Source organism: Heteronotia binoei, chromosome 7 (assembly GCF_032191835.1).
Source record: "Heteronotia binoei isolate CCM8104 ecotype False Entrance Well chromosome 7, APGP_CSIRO_Hbin_v1, whole genome shotgun sequence".
In the NCBI taxonomy this organism is placed as follows: Eukaryota; Metazoa; Chordata; class Lepidosauria; order Squamata; family Gekkonidae; genus Heteronotia; species Heteronotia binoei.
The window spans coordinates 99762890-99782613 of NC_083229.1; the positions used below are offsets into that span (position 1 = coordinate 99762890).

General features: G+C 41.2%; 1 pseudogene; it reads right to left on the reverse strand.

The window, feature by feature from the left end:
• Positions 1–8516: 8516 nt before the first annotated feature.
• On the reverse strand, positions 8517–9142 carry LOC132575549 (septin-7-like; annotated as a pseudogene).
• Positions 9143–19724: the final 10582 nt, after the last annotated feature.

The following is a 19724-nucleotide window of genomic DNA, read 5'->3' on the forward strand; positions in this document are numbered from 1 at the left end:
TTTCAGGGAACATTTCACAAAGTACAGTACAAGGCATTACAACAACCCTAGGGCATGGAGCAGGCCACGGGGGGGGGGGGGGGGATACTCACTCCAAAGAGCTCCATTGTCATGCGACATGCCCAGTGCAATGACATCACCTGGATGTGATGTCATCACACAGGGCACATTACACCAGGGATGCTCTAGCATCCAAGGTAAAACTCTAACCTGAATCCTAGAATGTTCCTACCATTCTGTGTCCTGTATGATGATGTCACTTCTGGGTGATGTCATTAGGACTTTTTTGTAGCAGGAACTCCTTTGCATATTAGGACACACACCCCTGATGTAGCCAATCCTCCAAAAGCTTATAGGGCTCTTATTACAGGGCCTACTGTAAGCTCTTGGAAGATTGGCTACATCTGAGGGGTATGGCCAAATATGCAAATGAGTTCCTGCTAAAAAAAAGAAGCCCTGGATGTCATGACATGCATGTGATTTGCGCACACAAATTGAATCCCCCACCGCAGCCAAGGTAGGACTTGGCAACCCTAAACAACCCGCTTTCCACTTTTGTCTATGCATAGTGCTGAAAAGTCAAACAAGGCACATTACACCATTCATATTGTATAGCATTTTGTTTTTTTTAATCCACACCTTTTGCCACAGAAATCTACAGAGAATCTTTAGTTGACAAATTGGCACCATTTCTGTCACATGCAAAGATTGTTCTGCACAAGGATGCTAGTTTGGATACAACTAATTTTAGTGGCCTAGTAAATACATGGTGCTACCCAAAATACACAAACCCAGCAACCCTGGATGCCCCATTGTTTCTGGCATAGGCACTGTCACCATGATAGTATCTGGTTATATGGACTCTGTTCTAAGACCCTATGTCATCAACTCTCCTAATGTGCATGACACTACAGACTTTCTAAGGAAAATACAATCTTTGTCCAGAGAATACTGTTTTAGCCACCATGGATGTGGAATCTCTATATACTAACATCCCACAGAAAGATGGATTACAAGCCATAAAGAATCTGATTTCTGACAGCACCACAGCTGACTGCCACCAAACTGTGCCATTTTGTTTTCACCCATAATCATTTTAAATTTGGAGACAACTTGCTCCTACAGATCAATGGTACAACCATGGGCACTCTCATGGCCCCACAGTGTGCTAACATCTTTGCAGCTGACTGGGAGCAATGCTTCCTAAACTCCCACCCACTCCCACCTGTCTTATACCTGTGATATACTGATGACATTTTTAATGTCTAGACACATGGTAAAGAAGCGCTAGACATATTCCACCAAGCATTCAACAGGTTTCACCCCACCATCAAAACCTGATAATGAACCAACCTATGCAAGAAATGCATTTTCTGGAAATTACTGTAAAAATACACAACAGACACATAGACATTACCTTATACTAGAAACCAGAGCTTTTTTTCTAGAAAAAGCCAGCAGGAACTGATTTGCATATTAGGTCACACCCCGACACCAAAACAACTGGAACTGCATTCCTGTGCACAGGGCTGATGCACTCCAGTAGACCAGGTAGGTGGCTACCTAGGGTGTATGCCCCATCATCCTGGTGCCCCTTCCCTGCTGCACTCACCCATACAACTGCCCACCAGGAGTGCTGCAGCCTGTGGGCAGACTGAGGTTGAGAAGGGGCACTGGGGGTGGTGCAGTGGCACAGTGACATGTGCATGTGCTCCTCAGAGCCTCCAAGGAGTACACACGCCACCCCGCCAATCGCCTTCCCAGGTCTGTGCTAAGCAAAGACCCAGGAAGGTGAGAGCAGCGGGGCAGTGGGTCAGCTTGTGTGTGCACTTCAGTGGAAGCACAGGTCCGGGGAGGCAGGGTAGCGCATGCACTCAAAGGTGCTCAGAGCCTGCCTTCCCTTGCCACGCAGCCATGCTTGCCCTCGCTGCCATGGGGGCGTGGGGCCTAGGCACCAGAAACCTGATGCTGGGCTTGTCTGTGCATTCTTGCTCAAAAAAAGCCCTGCTGGAAATCTACTGACAGACAATCATACCTACTTGCCTCTGGCCACCATTCTAAATATACCAAATGAGACATTGTATGTCAGCCTCTACTCTACCACCACATCTGCTGCAGTCCTACAGGTAGAGATTCTTACCAAAGGGATCTACAACAAACCTTTCTGGAACTAAAGCAGGGGTGGTCAAGCTTGTTCTATGTGGTGAGAGCCACATAGAACAAATGTCAGCTGCAAGACATGATCAAATATTACACACACATCTTTATTAAAATTTGCAATACTTTCTTTGCATAGAAAGATAAAATACATATTATCTACTTTACAATACGACCATGCTGGAAAGAGACTTTAAAAAAAAAAAAAGCTGGGAATAACAGTTCCCATAAGACTAGTATGGGGAAAGGTTAGGGAATTATTTTTTAGCACCAGTGAGAGAAAGAAACACACATGTACCATATAAATCACTGGCCACCATTTTCATTCATTATGCATTTATCTTTGTCCTGATATCAAGGCTAGTAAATACAGCTCCTACAAGAGCTATGAAATTAAGGAGGAACCCTGCACTGCCCTCTTTAATTCTGTCCCTCCTTCCAGTGAGTCCCTCAGCTCTTCTGCTCTCTTTCCCTGCTTTAGGCCTCTGGGTGACTTCTATAGTGGAGGTGAAGAGCTTGCAAGCCTTACTATTTCTCTCTACTTCCCCACTTCACACATGGAGGAAATAGTCACCTACCTATTGGTCAATGTTCAGAGGCTGACTGAGGTCCCGATGCTAAGCACATTTACTTGAAAGTAAGCCTGCATTAAGTTCCTCCTTGACCTCTGTATACCACACAATATGTGAGAAAGAGCCACATGTGGCTCCCCAGTCACAGTTTAGCCACCCCTGAACTAAAGTATCTACCTGATGAAGTCAAGAAAAATATTAACAAAGCCAGAATGGTACCCAGAGAAAACCTGTTGCAAGACAGGCCCAAAAGAGACAATAACAGAACACCACTAGTGGTCACATACAATTCTCAACTCAAAACAGTTCAACGCATCATCAGTGGCTTACAACCTCTACTGGATAATGACAGTTCTCTTTCACAGGTACTGTGGGGGCAAACATTTCCTTGCACACACCCAGCACTTCAGTCTCAAACAACTACTTGCCCACAATAATACAACATCTAATTTGGTTGATTGATTCAGTTTATAAACTCTCAGGGCTCATGGACACTTGTACCAGAGCTTGCAATAAACACAGATGCCAACATTGCTGCCACATACACCCAGACAACACAATCACTGAACCTAACATCAACTACACCATCCCAGGCTTATTTACTTGTTCATCTTCTAACATTGCATATGACATTATATGCCAACAGTGCCCTTCAGGTCTCTAAAGGTGACGATCAGGTCAAACCCTATGTCAAAGGATAAATGGACACAAATCACTGAGAAATCTTTAGGAGAACAACTTCCCAGGGCAGGGCACTCAGTGGAGGACCTCAAAGTAGCTATTTAATTGCAATGTAATTTCAGAAACAGACTGGAACAGGAGAGTGCTGAATTACAAGTTATTACAACACTCAGGACAATGAAACCCCCTGGGCTTAACAGAGATATCGGCTTCTTATCTCACTACACATGCTAAGTCACTCAGTTCTCACTTATACCCAGAAATTAAACTTTATTGGTCTTAGAGGTGCCACTGGTCTCAAATTCAGTGTTGATAATTCCTTTATGTGTATGCCGTTTTGCTGCTATTCACATGTTTCACCAAATGTGTCACTCCAATCTTAGCAATTTTTATTGCTCAGTTAGTTATGCATCTTGACTCTAATTCCCCCTTCCTGACAACTAACAATCACTCCCTCCCCCTCCCCCACCATCATCTATATGTAATATTTGAGGAAATCTATTTCAGTGTATCTGAAGCAGTGTGTATTAACAAATGCTAAGTCTCTCCGTTCTCATTTATACCCAGAATTGAACTTTGGAGGTGCCACTGAATCTTGGAAGTGCCACTGGACTTCGTTCTCACATCTGTTTGTTAATGCTTGTATTTCTATGCTATTTTACTGCCATTCATAGATCTTACCAACTGACAGGGCTTTTTTTGTAGTAGGAAGAAAAAACTCCTTTGCATATTAGGCCACACATCCCTGATGTAGCCAATCCTCCAAGAGCTTACAGTAGGTCCAGTAAGAGCCCTGTAAGCTCTTGGAGGACTGGCTACATCAGGGGTGTGTAGCCCAATATGCAAAGGAGTTCCTGCTACAATCAGCTATAATCGCCCAGTTATTTATGCATCTTGACTCTAAGTAGCCCTTCCTGGAAACTAAACCCCCCTTTTGTAATGGCTGAGGAAATTCTGTTTCACTGTATCTGAAGAAGTGTGCATGCACACAAAAGCTTATATCTTGAATAAAATTTTGTTGGTCTTAAAGTCGCCACTGGACTCAAATTTTGTTCTGCCGCTTTAGACCAACACAGCTACCCACCTGAATGAATTTTACTAAAGAAAATTCAAAACAAAGCATATCTATTTCTGATGATACATATTCAGGCCTCAGATTCAGTGGGAACTCACAGGAGCACAGGTCCTGAACCTTTCTGAGAGTTCCTCCTCCTCTTTCTGAGAGTTCCACCTCCTTGTCAATCGAACAGTATGTGCAGCTGCATAACAAGCCCTGGATGAGCTCCACCACCTATTTTTATACAAAATGAGCTCTGTACATATCCATCCTGCACTTCAGAAATCTGACTGTTGTTTTGAGAATATCAGGAATATGAGATATGTTGAAGGAAGCATAAAGCCAGTTCCTTCATTTTTGCACAGCATAGTTTTACATACTGATGTTCTATGCATCTGCATGCTCTGGGGTCAAGCAGTGGTGCCTTGTCACACATAAATCCAGTGCATAATGTGAAAGAATGCTATTGCTTTCCATTGGGCAAATATAAAGCAGGGTTTTGACCTTATTAGGTTTCTACTTATGTGACTATTTTTCCCCCCGCCAAGATAGCATTTTTAGGATTTATAAAGAGATTCATACGCAGTTACTCTTTCTTTCAGTTTACTTGCCTCATTGTCTTAAATTGAATTGGTCGCTTGCATAAAGTGACTTGCATAAGGATTCTCACCACCACCCCCATGCTCCTCCTTGGACTATTTTTGCCTGGTGGCAGGTATAATCCTGTGAATTTCACTGTAATGGATGCCATTTCTTTCTTTCTTTTTTCTCCCTTTGCTGCTAGCTGCTACACATTCATCTTTCTTTTATTCATCTGTATGTTTATCCATCCATCCAATTACCCATATATTTATATATCTCCTTTTGCTGGTGTTGATGGGTATCTATATCTCTACATATCTCTATTTATCTAGATATATATCTACTTAAAATATTTTAATGCTGCCTTTCCACCCAAACAGGGTTCCCAAGGTAGCAAAACATTTTAACATTAAAACAACATTTAAAATAAAGTATATGTAAAATAATTCAATAAAAGGCATTATAAACACATTTAACACCAAAACCAAGAAGGACAAGCAATAACAGTTACTGGGAGGTACACCAAACAAAACAAAACAAAAGGGAGAGGGAGAGGGAGACAGATGCATTTCCCTGTCAAGGGGATTCCAAAGTTTTGATGCCATGATAGGGCTGCCAACCTCCTGGTGATGGCTGGAGGTCTCCTGCTATTACAACTGATCTCCTAGCAACAGAGATTAGTTCACCTCGAGAAAATGGCCATTTGAAAAGGGGACTGTATGGCATTATACCCCAGTGAAGTCCCTGCCCTGTCCAAACCTTTTCCTCCTCAGACTCCATCCCAACAATAAATAAATAAATCTCCAACTATTTCTTAACCCAGAGCTGTCAACCCTACATGACCAAGAAGCAGGGTTGCCAGGTCCAACTCAGGAAATATCTGGGGACTTTGGAGGTAGAGTTGGGAGACTTTCCCATTCCAAATAAATAATAAAAATACAGCACTGCAGTTCCTCTGAAAATGGTCTTCATTTCCTCCTCCTCCTCTTTTTGCCTTCATGGGGTTCCCCAGCATTTGCACTTCCACTAAATGAAAGTGAATACATACACGCTCTCAAAGCAGCCAAAATAAAGCTTGCAAGCCCACATTTTTGCAATTTCACTGGGGCAATTTGCTCATGGGAGTTGCTGTCTGCTGTATTTCAACCAACTAGAACCTAATAATGGGATGGAGGAAAATCCCCCCCCCCCGACTGCTCTGTTCAGTACTTTCATTTTCCTGTGTCAGTCTGTAGAAGCTGGTTGAAATATAGCAGATTGCTACAGCATAACTGATTACATTTGTATTCCCCGGTGCTAATAAGTGAAGTATGTTACACTTGCGCAAGCCACACAATACCAAACAAAAAGGTATAAGTTGATTACCCATTCACAAATTCAACAAAATATTACCATTATCTAAATAAGGACAGTGTGAGAGAGTGTGTCTATTTGTATGTTTCTGAGAAAAAGGTTCTACGTTTTGTTTAGTTTAATCCCAGACTACAATTTTAAAAAAACAAACCCAATAGTGCTTTTAATTGACTCAAATATGAGAAACACTGATGAATTAAGGAGTGTTTTTTTAAAAAAGGAAACTATACATGGATGGATTTTATCACCCACATGTGATTTTAGAAACTAAATCAGGCATTCACAGCAGGTATCAACCTCACAATAACACTTGTTCTTAATTTCATCCTGAAGAATCTCAGAAGCAGCTGTTTCAGAATATTTAATAAAGAATGCTATGGACATGGTCCATCAGAGCCTTGGTAATAAGAATGAAGCCACAAAGTAGAGTTCTTTTTAAAGGATACCAATTAAGTTGGGAATACTGTACAAAAACGTATCCTGTTTTTCATCTAGAAAACTTTGGTGTAGTCTTTTGAATTTCCTTTCATATTGACAGCAAAATATTGAATTGTACATGCAGTCTTTAATAGACTTCTACCCTCCTAAGGCTGCTGGCTTCAATATACTTGCTGTTCAGTCGCACAGTCGAGTCTGACTCTTTGTGACCCCATGGACAAAGTCATGCCAGGCCCTCCTGTCTTCTACCATCCTCCGAAGTCTGCTCAAAATGTAGAGTCTGCTCAATATACTTAGAACAGTGTAATTCTGTTTAGGATTGAACTGGAGCTAGAATGATGGGTGGCCTGAACTTTACATTTAATGCAGTTTTTGAAAAGTTTTCTGTGGTAGCAAAATTTGGTGTTTGTATTTCACAATTAACCAGGTCTATGTCAAGCATCCACTTGTCTTGTTAGTTAATTTTGATCTTGTGTGTTAAATCCAACATGGAAGTAAGCTTCCCAATCTCCAGGTCCCAGCGAGAGATCCCCCGGTTTTACAGGCTTCCTTCTCATTTTAAAATGTGTGTTTCTGTTGCTTGTGTGCCTTTAAAGTTGAGCAGGAAGCACTTCATGGGGAAGGTCAGCTGGAGCTTCTGTTTGTTTTGCTTTTGTTTTCAGAGCAAGTAACCAGATGCAGTAAGTGTGTGAGAGAGAGAGAGAGAAAGAGAGAGAGAGAGAGGGAAGGTTGCCAATCTCCAAGTAGGGGAAGGGGATTCCTTGGTTTGGAGGCCATTCCCTGCTTTAGAAAACTTTAGAAACCGGGATGGGGGGAGGGAAATGTTTACTGAGCACTCTATTATTCCCTATGGAGAACGATTCCCATAGGGGATAATGGGAAATTGATCCACAGGTGTCTGGGTCTCTGGGGGGGTGTTCTTTGAGGTAGAGGCACCACATTTGCAGCATAGCATCTGGTGTCTTTCCTCAAAACACCCTCCAAGTTTCTAAAGGACTGAACCAAGGGGGCCAATTCTATGAGCCCCCAAAGAAAGTGCCCCTATTCTTCATTATTTCTAATGGAGGGAAGGCATTGAAAAGGTGTGCAGTCCCTTTCAATGTGATGGCCAGAACTCCCTTTGGAGTTCAATTGTACTTGTTCCAACCTTGCTTATGGCTCCACCCCCAACATCTCCTGGCCCCACCTCCAAAGTCTCCTGGCTCCACCCCCAAAGTCCCCAGATATTTTTAAAATTGGGCTTGGCAACCCTACATGGAAGCATGTTCAAAGACTGCAAAGACTCTTAAAACTTTGTGCATCATGAAAAAAATATAATAAATCTATGTGCCCCTCATGTATTCTATCAAAAATTAGCTTTTATGAATAAGTGTTGAAAAAAACTTCTCTGAAATAAAACCCTGATGTCTTACTCTGAGGCTGGGATAGTCTTACCAGCTCTGGGATGGGAAATACCTGCAGAGTTTGGGAGAGGAGCCTGGCAAAGGCAGGGTTTGAGGAGGGGAGAAACCGCAGCAGGGTACAATGCTCCACCATACAAAACAGCCATTTTCTCCAGGGGAACTGATCTTGGTCATCTGAATATCAATTGTAATAGTGGGAGATCTCCAGGTGCCACCTGGAGGCTGGCAACCCTAAATCTTCAAAACCAGCTTATTTTCTTCTTCTTCATCCCTTTATGGGAATTCATATATTTTTTCTGCGCTCTTGAATTTATTTCATTATTTTTTGCTTAAGCTGTTGGCTCATTTCAAATGTAAGCATGTCTGCTTTGGCAATAAATAAAATGATATTCACTTTTTCATGTAGGCGCTTCATAAACTTAGTATCCAGTGGTTTAAGTCCATGACCTGAAGGAGCAATGAAATATAAGTAATGCTGTATTCTGTAGTCTGTTCACACATAATTCTGCATTGGGATATTCATCAGACTTACTGTCAATGTAGTCAATAACAGGCTGCCAGCGATTGCTGTTATCCACCGCATCACCAAATCCTGGTGTGTCACGTATTGCTAGTACCAGCTGAATACCCCCTTCTTTAATTAGAACCTTTGACTGTTCAACCTATGCAGTCTTTTTAATTCCATGTGAAGGTCCTGGATACTCTGGATAATACATGTCTGTCAGGAATAACGAGTTGATTGGTGCCAGTTTCCCCAATCCAGATTCACCTACTACCATGAGTGTGAATTCAAACCCTCTCTTCATAGACTTTCTGAAAACTTGATTGAGGAGATTTGCAAATGCCACATATGCTTCAAGATTCTTCTGTTGGTGGAAGCAGTGGTTGCTACTTAACATTCGTCCCCCTCAGTTGCTGCAGTGTGGAGCAAACAAGTGGCTCCCCTCCCTCAATTCACAGTGGTGTGACGGCCACCTTGGGTGCTACAACTAATGCCTTACAGATTCTTCAAAGCCCCCTAATGTTGTATTTGCAATGTAACTGCTATACAATCCAACTGTGCCTCCACAGATGTACTAACTAGGAAAGACTGAATTGGGTTGGGAAGGGTAGAATAGCCAACTCCCTACCCACAGCCTCTTTCTGCCTAGCCTGAGTTGTCCTGAGAATTCCTATTCCGGTCAAAGGCCTTACTTGAAGGCTGCAGGAGTTTAAGGAACTTGGGGAGAAGATCTAATGATATTTTAATAATGTGCCATATACACAAGAGCTGACTATGTACTTCAGTTTTTTTTTCCCAACTCCCCTTTGCTTTCTTTATGGTGTACCATTAAAATCTTTTCAGAAAAGATGTATTATATTGTGAGTAACTCTGTGGGATAGCTGGCTATTAAGCCCAAAAAGTTTTACCAAAGAAAAATCCTAGGAACAACCTCAGTAACCTCACAGCTCTATAAAATCCAGGGTTTAAATGGCCTTTCACTTATGGTCTCTGAGTTGTTCTCAAGGATAATGTGACAGTTGATAGGACCGCAGGGCAGCAACAGAGGACTAAGTAGTACTGAATGGTACTCTGAAATAAACTATTTAGACATAAGAGAGAGGAATTAGTTTCAGAGAAGACTTTGAATGACTTCACAATTACAAATGGTTATTTTTCATTTTTTTTAAAAATACACACAAATAGGTCAGTATGTATTTTGCCTGCAACTTACTTCTCTGTACAATGTAACTACATACTTATACTTTGATTAAATACAGATTTAAGAAAAACAAACTTCCCACAGGCACAATGTCCTCATTTCAATCAAGTTTACATATAAAAATGTGTTCTGTGTCATAAAATGACCTTAATTAGAGCAGCTGTCCAAACTAACCTTCTAATAGATAAAGATGGAATACTGTCTATCACTAAGGCATATCTCTATATGGTCTATTATATTATTTTCAGGTCTTTTTGTTAGTGTTCCTTGAATTCAATGACACCAGCATCTATTAATTCAGTGAACTCTAGAAATAAAAATTTGGCTATCTTAAGTCTCTTAAGGGAACCCAGTCCAAAAATTATTGCCTCCTCCCAAAAAGTCCTCATTGCTGCATTGTCAGAGCTATAAATTGCAGGTTTAACCTATGCAATTAGCAACCACATGGGGCTCTTGGAGTGTATGGTCAGCTTCTGTGGTTCACCTACTGTATGTACAAAAGGGTAGAGTTGTGATATGAACAAACTGGGGGATCTGCATGGTTGTAACTTGCACATTGTACATTGTAATGAGGTGGAGCTCCAACTGCTTTGAAATGGATTTCTTTAATTGTTTGATTCCCATGTTGTCGGTATAGTTTCATGTGCACTGAAGTTCTGTCTTAGTCACCGTGTACTGCCTTCCCTATGTTTCTCACTATCATGTCTCATTCACACTGGATGGGAAAAACTTCTGAGAAAGAAATGCCCTCTCTTTGGCCCAGGCTTATACAATATAGCAGGGGTGGCCAACGGTAGCTCCCCAGATGATTTTTGCCTACAACTCCCATCAGCCCCAGCCAGCATGGCCAATGGCTGGGGCGGATGGGAGTTGTAGGCAAAAAACATCTGGAGAACTACCGTTGGCCACCCCTGCAATAGAGTGATTAAGAGACATTCTCACATTTTGACATATTACTGTTTTATTGCTTCTCTTGGAGCACACGAAAGCTTACGTTCTGAATAAAGCTTTGTTGGACTTAAAGGTGAACTTGACTCCTACTTTGTTCTACTGCTTCAGACCAACACGGCTGCCCACTTGGATCAATCACACTTTCTTGTCACTGGAAAAACTTCCCAAGGTTACTGATAACTAACTCTCCATGTGCTTGGCTGCTTGTGTGCCACATCATCCATGTGATTTGGAACGTTCCTCTTCCAAATGCTGTCTCCCTGGTATGATTAAACATGAATGAACCAGTTATTGGGTGCATAGGGTCAAGAAGCAACACTATTTTCAGCTTCCCACTCTAGTGCTGAACCTTTGTAACATAGGCTACACTCACATGAACAAAGAGCACTGATGCAATATTCAACATAATCTCTTAAAATATGGAGCAGTTTTAGAATGTTGCCTCTACAGAACGTTGTTAGCCTAATAGGCTGAAATCTGACTCACATGGATAGCTAACCATTTGCTTTTTCTTAAATCTAACTTTTGCTACCAAGGTAACACTCTCATGGATAATGTGTAAATGTTCTAATTAATGGCTCATTAGGTTATTATTATTATGTTTATTTATATTCTATCCATTTCCCATAGGGGCTCAGGGCAGAGTACAACATGAATAGTAAAATCACAATAAAATCAACAAAGGTTCTTAGTTCCTTCTGAAATAAACCAATCTCTGTGAAAAATACATTTCTTGCATTTTAAGGCATAGCTGGCCTAAGTTTGATCTGTCTATGCGGGCTATGTTCTGATTGGTTCAAATCACATGAGATTTAAAATCATCCTTTGTCAAACCATGTGGTTCTTGATCTGGGTCCCTCTAGCTTTCTGGAGATAGCTCTCTGGAGATTCACCTTTCATGAGTGAAAGGCTGGAAACCATATAAACTGGGTCTCTGCATGGTTTCAGCCAGCACGTAAAGTCAGAGGTGGAAAGGTATTACGATAAATCTTAGATAAAGAATGCAACACAGTGGGAAAAAAAACTTGTCTCTATTACAACTTACACTTTTCATTTGAAAGATAAGGCTGTAAATGCTTCTTTGGTAATTCTCAACTGTGCCTGATATAAGTTTAGAAAAAAAAAAATTCCACTGTGTTCAGTTGGTCTTATTCCCAAGTAATTATATGTTGGACTGCAGTCTAGACTACATTTTTATTGGTAGACAGGAGCTCCAAAGTATGTGTCTGTTTAAAAACAGAAGCTGAGGGGGCATTTAAGATTTAACAAACATTTAAAAAACAGCAGTTAAAATTTAATGAACAGCAGCATGTCTTAAGATGTTAAACCCTCCTTCTGCAGCATATTCACAAGTCTGATTGATCCCCCCCTCTGTTGTTTACTAATAAACACAACTTGAGAGATCCATTCACAGGGCTTTCTGTGACTCATTTGATTTGGCTCTCAGTCTTGTGGGTAATGTCTTAGCCCCATTCAACTCTGCAGGGCTTGCTTCTAAATAAACATGTATAGGCTTGTGTTGAGTACAGACATGTTTCCTCACATACATTAACATCTAAATCAGAACAGTGGTCAAGATATTACGTGTTTTCTTTTACCAGCCAGTTTAGTGTAGTGGTTAAGTGCATGGACTCTTATCTAGGAGATAGGGTTGCCAAGTCCAATTCAAGAAATATCTGGGGACTTTGGGGGTGGAGCCAGGAGACTTTGAAGTGGAGCCAGGAGACATTAGGGGTGGAGCCAAGGTCAAGGCTGTGACAAGCATAATTGAACTCCAAAGGGAATTCTGGCCATCACATTTAAAGGGATGGCACACCTTTTCAATGCCTTCCTTCCATAGGAAATAATGAAGGTTAGGGGCATCTTCTTTTGGGGCTCATAAAATTGGACCTCCTGGTCCAATCTTTTTGAAACTTGGGGGGTACTTTGGGGAGAGGACTAGATGCTATACTGAAAATTTGGTGCCTCTACCCAAAAAAACAGCCCCCCAGAGCCCCAGATACCACGTATCAATTCTCCATGATTTTCTATGGGCATAAATCTCCCTAGGGAATAATAGAGTTCCCAGAAGACATTTCCCTCCCCTCCCCCGCTTTCTGATGACCCTGAAGCGGGGGGGAGGGCCTCCAAACCGGGGGATCCCCTGCCCCCACCTGGGGATTGGCAACTCTACTAGGAGAACCAGGTTTTGATTCTCCACTCCTTCACATGCCACTGCTGGAGTAGGGTTGCCAGGTCTGACTCAGGAAATATCTGGGGATTTTTGGGGTGGAGCTAAGAGACTTTGAGGGTGGAGCCAGGTCATGGCAAGCACATATCAGAGAGCTTTTCTCCACAGAAGATTTGTATGATATGTGATTGTATTGAAATGGCTTGGAACTTGTAAAATTGTGGACAACTTTCTACTGCTTCATGAGGAAGGTTGACCAGCTAGCAATTGATGTCAAAGGAGGTAGTTTTGGGATGTCCAATGCAAGATTCCGGAATTGACTCCACTTTATTACATTATAGAAGAGACATTGCACAAGCACTTTATTGGACTGGATAAGTTGATTACTATATCAACATACAGAAATCAGCTGAATATTTGTTGGAGTGTATTCTATATAAACCTGGTGGTTTAAACTTTTCAAAAATATTTCTGAGAATTTTGGAGTATGTATATTTTGGAAATAGCTAAAGTTGCATCTTTAGTAATTTAACCACAGTCTGTTATTGTGAATAGGGGTGTGCATTTGGTTCAGCCGAACTGAATAAACCACCGAATACCCCCTGATTAGAAAGCATACAGCGTTGTATACTTCCAAATCCAATTAGAAGGCATTACACAGGAGCCGTATACGGCTCCCGGTATACTTCCAAATCAATATTCGGACATATACGGATCTCAATGTAAAAGGCAGGAAAGGAGCTTCTGCAGCCTCAGGGAAGCTGCTTGCCTCCTTTCCCACCTTTGGAAGCCTTTTCCCACCTCTCCCATAGCCTCCCTGGGATCAGGGAGGGAGGGGGAGAGGAGCCCTAACAACCAATCCAAAGCATGCATTTGCAAAATGCACTGCAAATGCATGCTTTGCAGGGCTGTTGTGTAGCTGATGGCTGGGCTAAACCCCCAGCCATCAGAAAGATTGTTGTTCTTTTGTTTACTTGGGTAAACACTGTTCTCTGGCCAATCACAGAGCAGTGGGATTTTTCGAAACTGCTCTGTGTAGGGCCAGAGAACCTTTTTAAGGAGTCTGCCTGGCTGGACTCCACTCCATTGCTGCTGTGTTGGTGTGTGTGAGAGAGAGAGATGGCCCTTGGCCTCAGCTGCTGCTGCTCTCTCTCAGCCTTGCCTGACCTTCCTGGAGAAGACATCTAAGGTAAGACAGTCTTGGGGTTTTTATTTTTGTTAGGATAAAAGTAAAAGGACTTTTTAAGACTCAAAGTCCCTTTACTTATCCAGATTTGGGTGGGTAGCTTATTTGGGGTTAGGGGGTTCTGCTGGGGGTAGGAGCCTGGGGTGGGGGGATTGCCAATTTGCCTATATCTTATTTTACTGAGAGGACTTTTAAAAGTGCAGTGTCCTTTTACTTTTCCTGATTTGAGTGGCTTGGATTTCTTGGGGTTAGGTTAAAGGTTTTTTAAAAGTGCAGTGTCCTTTTACTTTTTCTGATTTGAGTGGCTTGGATTTCTTGGGGTTAGGGTAAAGGATTTTTTTTGGGGGGAGGGGTTGGTTAAGTTCCTGTATTGTTAAAACTCAAGTTTTTTACTGTTTTAAAATGATTCTGTGTTTGATTTGTTGCTGCTGTGTTGTGCTGCTATTGTTCCTTTTCTCCTGGTTCTGGTTCTTGGGGGGGGGGGGCTGTTTGGCCTAATTTTTATAGTTAAAAAGTTCAGTTTTTTAACAGTTGAGTTTGTTGGCCTTTTCTCAGTTGGATTTGTTTGGATCTGTTGTTGTTGGTTTTGCATCCTGTCCTGTTGTCCCTTTTCCTGGTTCTGTTTTTTTTTGGGGGGGGGGGGTTTGACTGATTTGGCCTGAGGTTTTTTATTGTTAAAAAGTTCAGTTTTTTAACAGTTGAATTTGTTGGCCTTTTCTCAGTTGGATTTGTTTGGCTCTCTTGCTGTTGGTTTTGCATCCTGTCCTGTTGTCCCTTTTCCTGGTTCTGTTTTTTTTTTGGGGGGGGGGGGTTAAAAGTTAAGTTTCTTTCTGTCACGTTTTGGGTTTTTTAATTATCTCTGGTTGGTGTGAGGGGGTTGGTGTGTGGGCTGTATGGGGTGGGTCACTTTCATGTTTTTATAAAGCTATTTTTGGAGTCTGAGGGTTCCATGCAGTTTTGGGGGCTCTCCCTCAAACCCCCTGCCATCCATTAGCCTCTGATTATGCCCTATGTTGCCATTGAGTTCAATGGCCCATAGGGTATAATGGTAGGATAGGGGACTTGGGGGGGGGGGTTGTAGGGGAGAGTCCCCTGCAGGTCCCCTGCAGATTTGAGGGCTCTCCCTCCCCTCCAGGTGGCTTCCAATATACCCTATTTTGCCATTGATTTCAATGGCCCATAGGGTATAATTGGGCCATGTATTCGGAAATAGCTGTATATACGGTATTTCGAATATTTTGGCCCCATATATTTCCAAATCCGATTAATTCCGAATTTTTTTTTTTTTGCACACCCCTAATTGTGAATTTCCCACTTGGGGACTGGAAACCCTATGTTGGAGTTATCTTAGGTCAGTCATACCTCTCTCAGAGCTGTTCTGCTCAAGAGCAGTTCTTGGAGAGTTCTCTCAGCCCCATGTACCTCAGTCACAGAATGTGTGTTGCGGGGAGGGGAAGGGAAAGGAGATTGTAAACTGCTCTGAGACACTTTGGATAGTGAAGGGTGGGGTAATAATAATAATAATAATAATAATAAATTTTTATTTACATCCCGCCCTCCCCGCCAAGGCAGGCTCAGGGCGGCTCACAGGACATGGTGCATGCCATGATTACAATAAAATACAGTTAATACAATAAAATACAGTTAAATTACAAATTCATAAATTAAGTTAAGTAAATAAATTAAAACCAATATAAATTGAAGGTGCTATAGATCCAATCTCCTCCTCTTCTTTCTTCTTCTTCTTCTTCCTGAATACCATGTGGTCTTTTTGTGATACATCTTTGTTTTTATATTTCTGCTCTATTTGGATATTAGGACTAACATTTATTTATTTATTTATTTATTGAATTTATATCCCACCCTCCCCATCGAAGCAGGTTTAGGACTAACATTATGAAAGGCAGAATATTATGGATTGGAGGCTTGCTCATTGCAAAGAGGCCTCCTGGAATGGAGGTGCAGTGCTTTTCTACAATTTCTGCACATACCGATCTGTTGGTGAAAACCAAACCATACCTTGCCCATGATCGATGACAAGTCTTCCCAATCTGCAACATAAGGCTGCAAACTCTGGTGTGGGGATTTGAGGGTGCAGCCTTGGGAGAGAGGGCTTTAGGCAGGGAAAGGACCTCAGTAGGATATAACACCATATAGTCCACCTTCCAAAGCAGCCATATTCTCCAGGAGAAGTGGAATGAACTTTTAAAATGAATGAATAAAAAAAATGTAGTATGGAGATCAGTGGCAATTATGGGAGATCTCCACCCCCACCTGGAAGTTGGCAACCCTACTATACTGTCAGTTTTATAGATAATTAACATTCTTGCATAACGGGCAGTGAAAGATATTCAGCACCTGGAACGAACAAACAAACAGAAATTGCACTCATAAGCAATGTTCATTGTTTTCCTCCTAGTAGTTCTTACACTATTTTATTGCACTGTTCTCAAGTTTTGTAAGTTCACCTCTGTTGGGTTACGTATATGTTTTATCCTGTTACCGTGTATGAATGCTGTTTAGTGCGTTCTCTAATTTGCAATCCAGTTTTATTCACTTTTGGCTGTGTGTTTCATGTCCCTGTTGCACTGTTTTATATTGTGCAATCTGCCTTGAGTCTCAGTGAGAAAGCCAGATTATACATGGAGGAAGTAAATAAATAAAGTGGGCAGAAGGAGTCCTGAGGGAAGAGTAATAAGAGTAGGCAAGCAAATGACAGAAAATCATATAAGCAGCATTCTGCGGAATATAAGGAAATGCTGCATATAGCAAAAGGGCTTCACTGGTATGTACTTATATAGGATCCAGAAAGAAATACCTTCCCGAGTTGGTGCAATGCTGCAGTTATTAGTAGAACTACAATGCGGAGATATGTTATTATCCAATTGTATTCGTCACGTGAAGAAGCCACAGCCATGCAAAGCATAAAGATATCTGACTGAAATTCAGAGAACATTTGTATAGTTTTAAATCCCTCAGTGGGAAGCAAGGCAGGTTTGACAGCAGATTGAGGAAAGGAATGGTCAGGAGAAGCAGTGGTTGCCTCATCTCCCATTGCATCAGGAGATATAAAGATACATAAACATTTCTCAGATTACAACCTGGCTATTTAGCTATGCAGAGCTCAGAAAGAGACATGGAAACAGGAAAGCTGAAGGAAGCCATTGGCCTCTGAACTGCCAGCCATCAGCTGTTAAGAACTAGAAGGTCAGGGCTGAAAGTCCATCAGGGGTGAGATAGTAGGAAAGCAAATTCAGTGGCTCCACAATTATGTATGTTTTAACATTTTCTTAGATGGAGTTTAAACTTTGTTCAGATTTAGGAGGTCTATAAATAGGGACAGAAGGGGAGAATTTCTGGATTTTAGGTTTGCCTCTACAGTGGACAAGGTTGATGCATTTTGATGAGATAAAAACTGGGCTCTGAGCCATGTCTCTGCCTCAGGTTTCAAACTGATGCTGTTTGTTACCGCTGAGACATTAAACCCCAAAGACTACATTAACAATGGAAACGGTGATAAGACTTAACTATGTAGCATGATTACTGGCTGCTGCTTATAAAAAGTTAGGGGTTTCTTCTGCAGCGTGGTAAAACAGTTAATAAACAGTAAATCTGATTTTAATCACTGAGGCTTGTTTAATTAAGGAGTGACCTTCTGGTGACTAATTATTTCTGAAAGTGACTTTCCTAATAAAAGTGGGTGTTTAAGCAGACACTACATATATTTGTTATCAACAGCAGCAAGCTGGGATCTTTTGCCTCATTCCTCTGCTGTCCTTGTAATTTAAATATCCTGTTGTGTAAGTATAAAAACAGGAAGTGAGTTATACAAAACCTTACAATAACAGTATTAAGTTTCACTAAGCAGATGTGCTCTGCGTGGGTTATTCTTTCCAGAGGTAGTATAAGTTTCCCAACTGTTACAAAGGATGATCTTTTTGTCTAAAGAAAACATTGGGTTTTTAAAAAATCCTTTGACACAAGCACAGTCAGTAATGCACCAATACTTTTCAGATAATAACAAATTACACTGTCCCATTATACCAGGCATTAATTATTTTGCTTCATGCTTAATTTGTTCCATGGGACGGGAGAGGGGGTGCTCTTTCAGTAGATACAGGCTGGGTGGCAGAACTGGTTTTTACCTACACACAGTTTCACTGGTTGGCACTATTTTTATGCAAATCCACACCACTGGAAGAATGGAGTTGGCACATATCTTATATTTTATACAAATCACAAGGAGCTTTCATGGTACAATTGCAATCATTTCCTCTAAAGAAATCACTTTCAACAGTTCTCTATGAAAGTTCTTTGAGAAGCAGAGAAACAAAAGCAAATTTTTATCAGTTATATATTTCTTGTAGTTTTGAATGTCTGGACCTTTAACATGTACAAGTGGTTAGATTTACCTTTTAAGATTTGCATACATCAAACTTTTTAATAATCAAAATGTAAATAGATGTGCTTGATGCAAATGCACTTTGTTCTTCACCATTGGTTGGGGGGAAGGGGAGCAGAAAACTATGTGTGAAATTATGTTCCTTTAAAAAAGATTATGGGACACTCATCCTGTTCTCATGGTTCATCAAAAGCCAGCCAGGTTTCTCTGTGAACTTTTCTGTGAGCAATTGAACAATGGTCAAAATCCTTGCCTCTCTGATATAAATGAAGTTTTGCCACTGATTTTAGCAGTGTACTTTTCTTTCCATTTGGCTGTATAAGGGTTGTGGGACCTAACAGGAAACAGCAATTGTACAAGAAGTATTCAAAAACAAAGTACATTCTTTTCAGCGGGAGGTCATGGGCATGTAATTACAGCCCATTTATCTGTCAGTTTTCAAAGAGGATGGAGGTGCAGCTATTGAAGAGTCCCAAGCAGCTTGCCTTACTACCATTGTGGTGTCATCCTAGTATTAATCTAATGTTATATAAGTCCAAGGTAGATGTTCTTTCAAAACATGGAGCACACAAGTAACACATGCAATTACCCCCCCACCCATTTTAGGAACTGAAGATGTACATAAGGTCCCTTTCATATGGGCTCTTTAACTCAGGCTCTTTAACTCATTTTGGCTTCTGAAGGCATATGCATTTTTTTTAAAGAAGGACCTTTAAAGGTCTCTAATCCATTAACGATGGAACATAACAAACAAAAAATACCAGAGCAAAACTAGTTTTGGAAAATTTAAATCAACCTTCATTAACTTCAGGAGGACTGTGTTTAATCCTTAAGATGTGTGAAAGTTATTAAAACATCTGGTTTCTACTTTCAGAAGCCAAAGTGTGTGAAAAAAATACCTATTTGCCTTCAGAAGCCAAACTGGGTCAAAAAGCCCACAGGAAAGTGCCCATAGTGTGTTCAATTGTGGCTATGTAAGATGATCTGCATATTACTGGGAACCCATCCACTTCCCAGGATCATTAGTGAAACAAAGGCTGCAAGGGAGAGAAAAGCCCAGAGGTGCTTG